Here is a 6,801-nt window from a genome sequence, read left to right as displayed (position 1 = left end):
CAGGGCCTTGCACTTGCTAGGCACACACTCTACCACTTGAGCCATGTTCCCAACTCTTTTTCGCTTTATTTATCTTTCAAATAGGATCTTGCATTTATACCTGAGCCATCCTGGACTAGGATCCTCTTATTTGTACTTTCCCTGTAGCTGGAATGACAGGCTCACCACCATACCCAGCTTTTTATTAGTTGAAATAGGGTTTCTCAAATGTTTTGCCCTAGCTGGCCTTGAACCTTCATCCTCCTGATCTCCACCTCCCAGATAGTTAGGATTACAGGTGAGAACCACCAGGCTTGGCTAATACATATTTGTTTTTCTTTTTACAGTGCTGGGGATCAAACCAGGGCCTTGCACATGCTAGGCAAGTGGTCTACCACGGAGCTACACCTTAATTGGTCTGGGTTGTGGTTTAGGCTCCATATTTTTTTAAAGCTCATTATTTCAGCTTTAGTGAGCTTTGGGCTTCATATTTTTTAAAGCTTCCCTGGTAGCCAGGGCTGAGGGCCTCAGTTCTGTCCTCCTGCACGTAGCAATATAGTTGGTGATGAAATGACCTGTTCCACCTTGCTGACCTTAGGAAGGTTATGTATGAGCTCTGTGCCTTGACTTTTTCATCTGTTAAATGGGAATAATAACTCTTCCTTCTTAGGGACGTTGTAAAGACCAAATGCATGCTTTTATTTATTTTTTTTTTTTTTGGTGGGACTGGGGTTCGAACTCAGTGCTTTCACACTTGTAAAGCAGTGCTCTATTGCTTGAGCCATACTTTTTCATTTTGCTCTGGTTATTTTGGAGATAAGATCTCGCAAAGTATTTGCCCAGGCTGGTCTAGAACTTTGATCCTCCAAATTTCAGCCTCCCAAGTAGCTAGGGTTACAGGTGTGAGCCACGGGTGCCTGGCTGAATGCATGATTCTTATAAGGTGTTTGGCACAATAGTACACCCCCAAGGTTAGCTGACTGAGTATTCTAGGAGACCTTTAGCAGGTCTTCTGTTCTTCCACAATGATCCATCACATACTCAAAGATACTTCCTGCCATCTTGCAGGCTTTAAAGTGTGTTTCACAGAACACTGGGCTGTGAGATGCTCCATTAGGAAAGAGGGCTGGGGTTCTGTGGTCAGAGGTGTGAGGACTCCTGGGCTCTGCCCTAAGCAGCAGGTGCAGATTCCAGAGGCTGAAGCAGAGCTAGAAGAGAGAGTGTCTTTGCAGTAATAGGTTCCAGAATGTGAATGCACTTTGGGGGACAGGTGAACAGGGCCCAGGGGAAGGATTGGGCACTGGCCCTTCCTGGTGACCTTCATATTTGAAGGCATGCCTGGGAGAGGTGGGCAGGGGTGGCAGTCTGCAGAACCAGCAGTTTATGCTGCAGGGAGTGGATCTTTGGAACTCTATAGGGCAGAACAGGTGATGCAACACAAGGTCCATGTCTGGGCCACTTCTGGCTACAAAATGTTGCCCAGTCCTCAATCTAGGATCTGTAGCATCACCAGGGAGCCTGGTAGGAGTGTCCAACCTTGGGCCCCATCCCACACTACTGACCCCCAAATCTTGGAGGTAGACCTAGATGGTGACTCCTAATAAGTTCTCCAGATCCTTCTTGTGCATAAAAAAACTTGAGATAAAGGGTCTGATAAAGGTATACAGATGGGAAAACTGAAATACTGGACAGTTGGGGACGTTTGCATTCAGGTTGGCTTTTTACCAACAATGGCAAATTTGCAGGCTCTGAGGCTCTGGCACCTGGACTGGCTTTGGTCTTTATGTTCGGGGAAAACCAAGTGGAGTACTGGCCTGGGGCCTTCAGCCATAGGGGATTTTCTGGGGAGGCCATGGCACAGGGGAGGGGGTGCTATGCCCTTGTAGTGCCATGATGTCACATTGCATGTGTTCTCCCAAGCTGTAAATAAAAAGATGGTGGCTAGTAAGCCTATTGGTCTCTCTGTTCTTCCAGAAGCTGGTCTGTCTGCATTGCCAGAGCCTTTGGAGAGGACCCTAAACCTAGTCTTTTCCCCCATCACTTCCCGCTTATTCACTCAACACGTTTGATTGACATCTGCTCTAAGCTGGGCAGCAAGCAAAGTAGACAGGGTCCTGCCTCACCTGGACCCCATCGTGGTCCTTTAGCCAGACCTCTGGGGGAGTGGGTTCATATTTTTATCACCCTCCCCACTTGGGTGTTGGGGCAATTGAGGTCCCAAAGAGATTACAAGGCTGGTCACTGCAGGGTGGCCTCTAGCTACTTCATTCAGGGCCTGGGTGGCCAAGTGAGAAAAGCAGACACCAGCTTTGATGGGCTGAGAAAGAACAAAGCATTGCAACCAAGACCAGCTCTCGGCAGCCTCAGATGCCATCGTGGGGAATCGTGTGAACACCAGGCAGTGGCCAGGCTTGGCACAGGGAGGACATAACTTGGCAGTTCCTGCCAGCACCACCCCACACTACTTCCCAGGCCCTCTGATACTTGGCTGACCAGAGCAGGCTGCATTATGATCCCCCAATGGCACTGTATCCCAGAGTCCCAAAACCAGGTTAGGCTAAGACACTTCTGGGGTGGGGGTAACCACAAGCATGGGACCTCCTGAGGGCCTGGTGTCCGTGCAGAAATCTGTCTGCCCAGTCTAGACAGGAACAAGGTTTCCCAAACCCAGGGTTTCCTAAAACTTAGGCCCTGGGATGACCAGGAGCATCCCAGGTTTCTGAGCCCCCCTGGGCCTGTGGCTCAGTGTCTCGTATTGAGAGCAGACTTGGCCTATTTAATAACAGAAGGCTGAGAAATGATGCACCAAACCTTCCTGAGGACTCCCTGTCCTCCTGCTGGTCCAAGAAGCTCCTGCTGAGGATGGTTCTGAAGCTTCCAGCACAGAAGGTCCCCATCCTATGAGCCTCACAATTCATACCCTCCCTGTCCCAGCTACTCAGCTCTGGGACCACAGTGTGGCACAGAAACTGCACAAACAAACAAGCACAGCTGTGTATCAATAAAACTTTATTGACATAAAACCACAGTAGGCTGGAGTTGCTCCTTGGGCTGTAATTTGCCTATCCCATGGCTGATCTCTGGGTCAAAGGCTGTGGAACTGTAAAAAGTCATGCTGGGCTTAGAAAACCCTTTCTGTTCTGGGATGTGAACTTGAAATCATTTCTACTTATCTAGATCAGAACAGCAGCTGAGATAAATAGCACTGAGATAAAAGACATTGAATCCAAGGACACAGGAATGTCAGCTGTCTCTGCTGGCAGCCTGGGGAGTCCTCAGGGGGTCAGGTGGCTGCACTGGGAGAAGCAGTCAGAGTTTTCCAAAGAAACAGAACCAAAAGGATATATTTATGTATATTTATCTATCTTTAAAATAGTTATGTATGTATATGCATCATATGTATATATATGCATACGTAATATGTGTGTATATGTGTATATATACACAGAAAGAGAAGAGAGGGTACTTTAAGGAACTGACCCTCTGGATGTAGGGTTGGCAAGTCTGATCTGTAGATCAGACTTGGGCCACTTCCATCCTGGTGACTGGTCGGTGAAACTCTGTATATTGTGGTCCTGAACTGTCTCTCTGTGTCCTTGACCTTGAACTTGCACTAGTGCCTGACACAAAGCAAATACATGTTTGGTGAGGGAATGCATTCATGCAAACCCAACTCTGGCCCTGAGTTCATTTTTTTTGCCTACTGGGGTTTGAACTCAGGGCCTCACACTTGCTAGGCAGGTGCTCTACCACTTGAACCACTCCACCAGCCCTGGCTCTGAGTTCCTGTGGGAGGCTCCTATCCTCTTGTGTAATTGGAAATTGTTAGACCTCCCCTTTTGCAGAGAAGGAAAACTAAGGCACAGAGCAGTAAAGGTCACTTGCCCAAAGTGGCACCAGGCTAGTTGGTAGCAGCACCAACAGCCCTATCTAACTCTGACTCCAAACCCTGATTAGATGTCCATGACCCTGGGGCAGAATATCTAGGAGGAGGTGACAGGAAAATCAGAAAATACATAAAAATAATAACAATAAGACAGGTCCAGGAGCTGAGACAGACCCAGGAAGTGAGGCTGAAGTCACCAGAACAGCAAAGAATTGAATCAACTGTCGAAGAGTAAGTGACCTGTGGTCCTCCTACCATCCTCCCTTCTTTCTTAGCTGTTAAGTGATTCGCACTTCCCCTAGATGAGCAATTGAGTCCAAGAATAGAAAGTGGCCTGGCTTTTGTAAGTCTGTGACCAGGAAAAATTCCTTAAAAAGTACCACAAAGACAAATTCATTTTGTCATTATTTCAAGTTCCTGGGGGATTGGTGGACTTGGAGAGTTGAGTGGAGTTCTGTCAGGAAAATGTCCTCTTTTCCAAATAACATCCCACCCAGTAACAACCCTTGTTGCTACTCAAATGACACAAGTTCGCTGAGCATCTTTTGGGAGCCAGTCACTCGTCCCCACTGTCCCCTTCCCAGCTCCCTTGAGGTATGTGACTGGTCCAGGACCACCAAGGCTGCTGTGAGAGCCAGTGGGGTCCTGCCAGACTAGAGGTCCCACTTCCCCTTCCGGCTGCCTCCTAGAGGCCCCTAGGGAGGAAGGGGTGGGGACTCCTTTTGCTTTCCAACTGGTGAAGCAGTGGAGTTGCCTTGTCCACCCACTTCCTCATTCTTCTCTTATCTCTGACTTCACAGGCACATTATCTTCCCCTGCAAGCAAGCTGAGGCCTCCAGAGCCTGCTCATCAAAGCCATGAAAGCAAATACCGAGATAAACCCACAGCAGATGGACATCTTGGGGGGACGACGGGGTGCTGCTGCAGGTCCAGGGTCACAATTGGCCTGTGTATGCATTTGAGCCTTTGTCAGGTGCAGCCAGAGCCCTCAGAAGCCGCCCTTGAAATTCTAGAACCATCCACATGCATGGAAAGACGGGAGGGCTGACAAAAGGAAGGCAGTGACTGCCTTAAGTGGGGCAGAACCAGGACAGGTCAAGGGCAGCAGGAGGAGCAACTCTCCTCCAGAAGCAACAAAAAGCTCCGATTTCAGGGCAGGAGAAGGGTGTGTGTGAGCACACACACACATGCACACACATGCACAGGCATTCACACATACAATGAGATAACCATCATGGCTGCATAGATACACATTTGAAGGAAATGCCATAAAACAGAATTAGACAGCAGCTGAGCAGGGCAGCCCTTCCTCTTGGGCAATATTCTTTTCCTGCCTGGTTTCCTGGAACCCAACAGAGCACAGCATTGTCCCTTTCTGCCTTTTCTTTGATCACCAAGCTCTCTATTTTAAAGCTCCAGGAGGAAACTTGTAGAGCCTGGCCAGGGACTATAAAAGTCAATGGTGGATGCTGCTAGATGTTTGAATTTTGCACCTTGGGACAAACATTTCAGAATTGCCCCTCCTTACTTTAGTCACAAATACAGAAGGCTCCTCTGGACATGAGACTCTCACAGTCCCAGAAATGTTTCGGTTCTCCAGAAAGAGGAAGTGAAAGAATGGACCACACACCGAACCCTTCCAGGCCCATGTCCCCACAGACATCTTCCTGGCTTTGTGAATGGTGGTGTGGACAGGGCTTGTTTTACTGAAAAATCAGCATGAACCAGAGACTGGGCGGAAGGACCCGTGATGAGATCTGGGAGCCCAAGAGAGTTCTGGAGCCACACCAATGCCAATTCTGCACAGTTCCACTCATACCCTTTTCCTACCCTACTTCCCACTGTCTTTTTTTTTTTTTTTTGGAGGTACTGGGGTTTGCACTCAGGGCCTCATGGTTGCTAGACAGGCACTCTCCCATGTGAGCCACTCCACCAGCCTGACTTCCCACTGTCTGGCTGCTCAGGCAGCTGGCCCTTTGCCAGAATGAGAAGGCCATGCTTTGGGTATCAAGAACATTCTGAACCAAACATCTGGTCCTTCCAGCCCTGCTGGACCTGAGGCCAAGAAGCTTGGATGGAATCCCAGCAACAATCACTGTCCACTAAGGAGCCAGGTCTCTACCTGCCAGGCCCCTCTCTAGTGTGCTTCTTGGGAAGGGCCCGCTTCCTCACAGGTGCATGTGACACTGGGACAGGGTTTGGGTACATTTCCTCTGCTGTCTTTCTTCTGGTTTGATCAGCCGCATTGGAAAGGAAGTAGCTGGGGTCCACCTTGGAAATGGTGTCTGTTACTTCATGGACCAAAGGACAAGTGGAAATCATTTCATAGCCTTTTTATAGCTGGGAGCTGGTGGCTCCTGCCTGTAATCCTCAGCTATTCAGGAGGCAGAGATCAGGAGGATCAAGGTTTGAAGCCAGCCTGGACAAATAGTTCACAAGACCCTATCTTGAAAAAATCCATCACAAAAAAAGCGGGGGGGAAGCTGGTGATGTGACTCAAGGTGTAGGCCCTGAGTTCAAACCCCAGCACCACAAAAAAAAAGGCTGTTTATATTCTGTGTTTCCTTTAGTCCTGTGACTGATATCGTTGCCCCATTTTCTAGATGCAGAAAGAAATTCAGAGTAAGTGACTAAGCCAAGGTCACAAATACCCAGTAGTGGAGGGGAGAGAATGTCACCTCAGTGGGAAGGTATTCACAAAAGAGCAGATTTCCCTGATAGAAGAGGGGAACTTTCTTCTCAATTATCCAAGCCCACCATCTAAGTCCTAGGAACTTGGATTAATGACAAAATGAATTTCAAAGCAATCCATGAAGGAGGCACAGAAGGTAGCAGGCCAGCAGAGATTTACTTAGTACAGGAAGACAAAGTAGGGAGGAAGGAAAGACAAGAGGTCAGAAGGTGGGAGCTAAGGCTCAATGGAGAGAGTTCTTCAT

This window comes from Castor canadensis, chromosome 7 (genome assembly GCF_047511655.1).
Source record: "Castor canadensis chromosome 7, mCasCan1.hap1v2, whole genome shotgun sequence".
In the NCBI taxonomy this organism is placed as follows: domain Eukaryota; kingdom Metazoa; phylum Chordata; class Mammalia; order Rodentia; family Castoridae; genus Castor; species Castor canadensis.
This window is presented reverse-complemented; position numbering follows the sequence as displayed.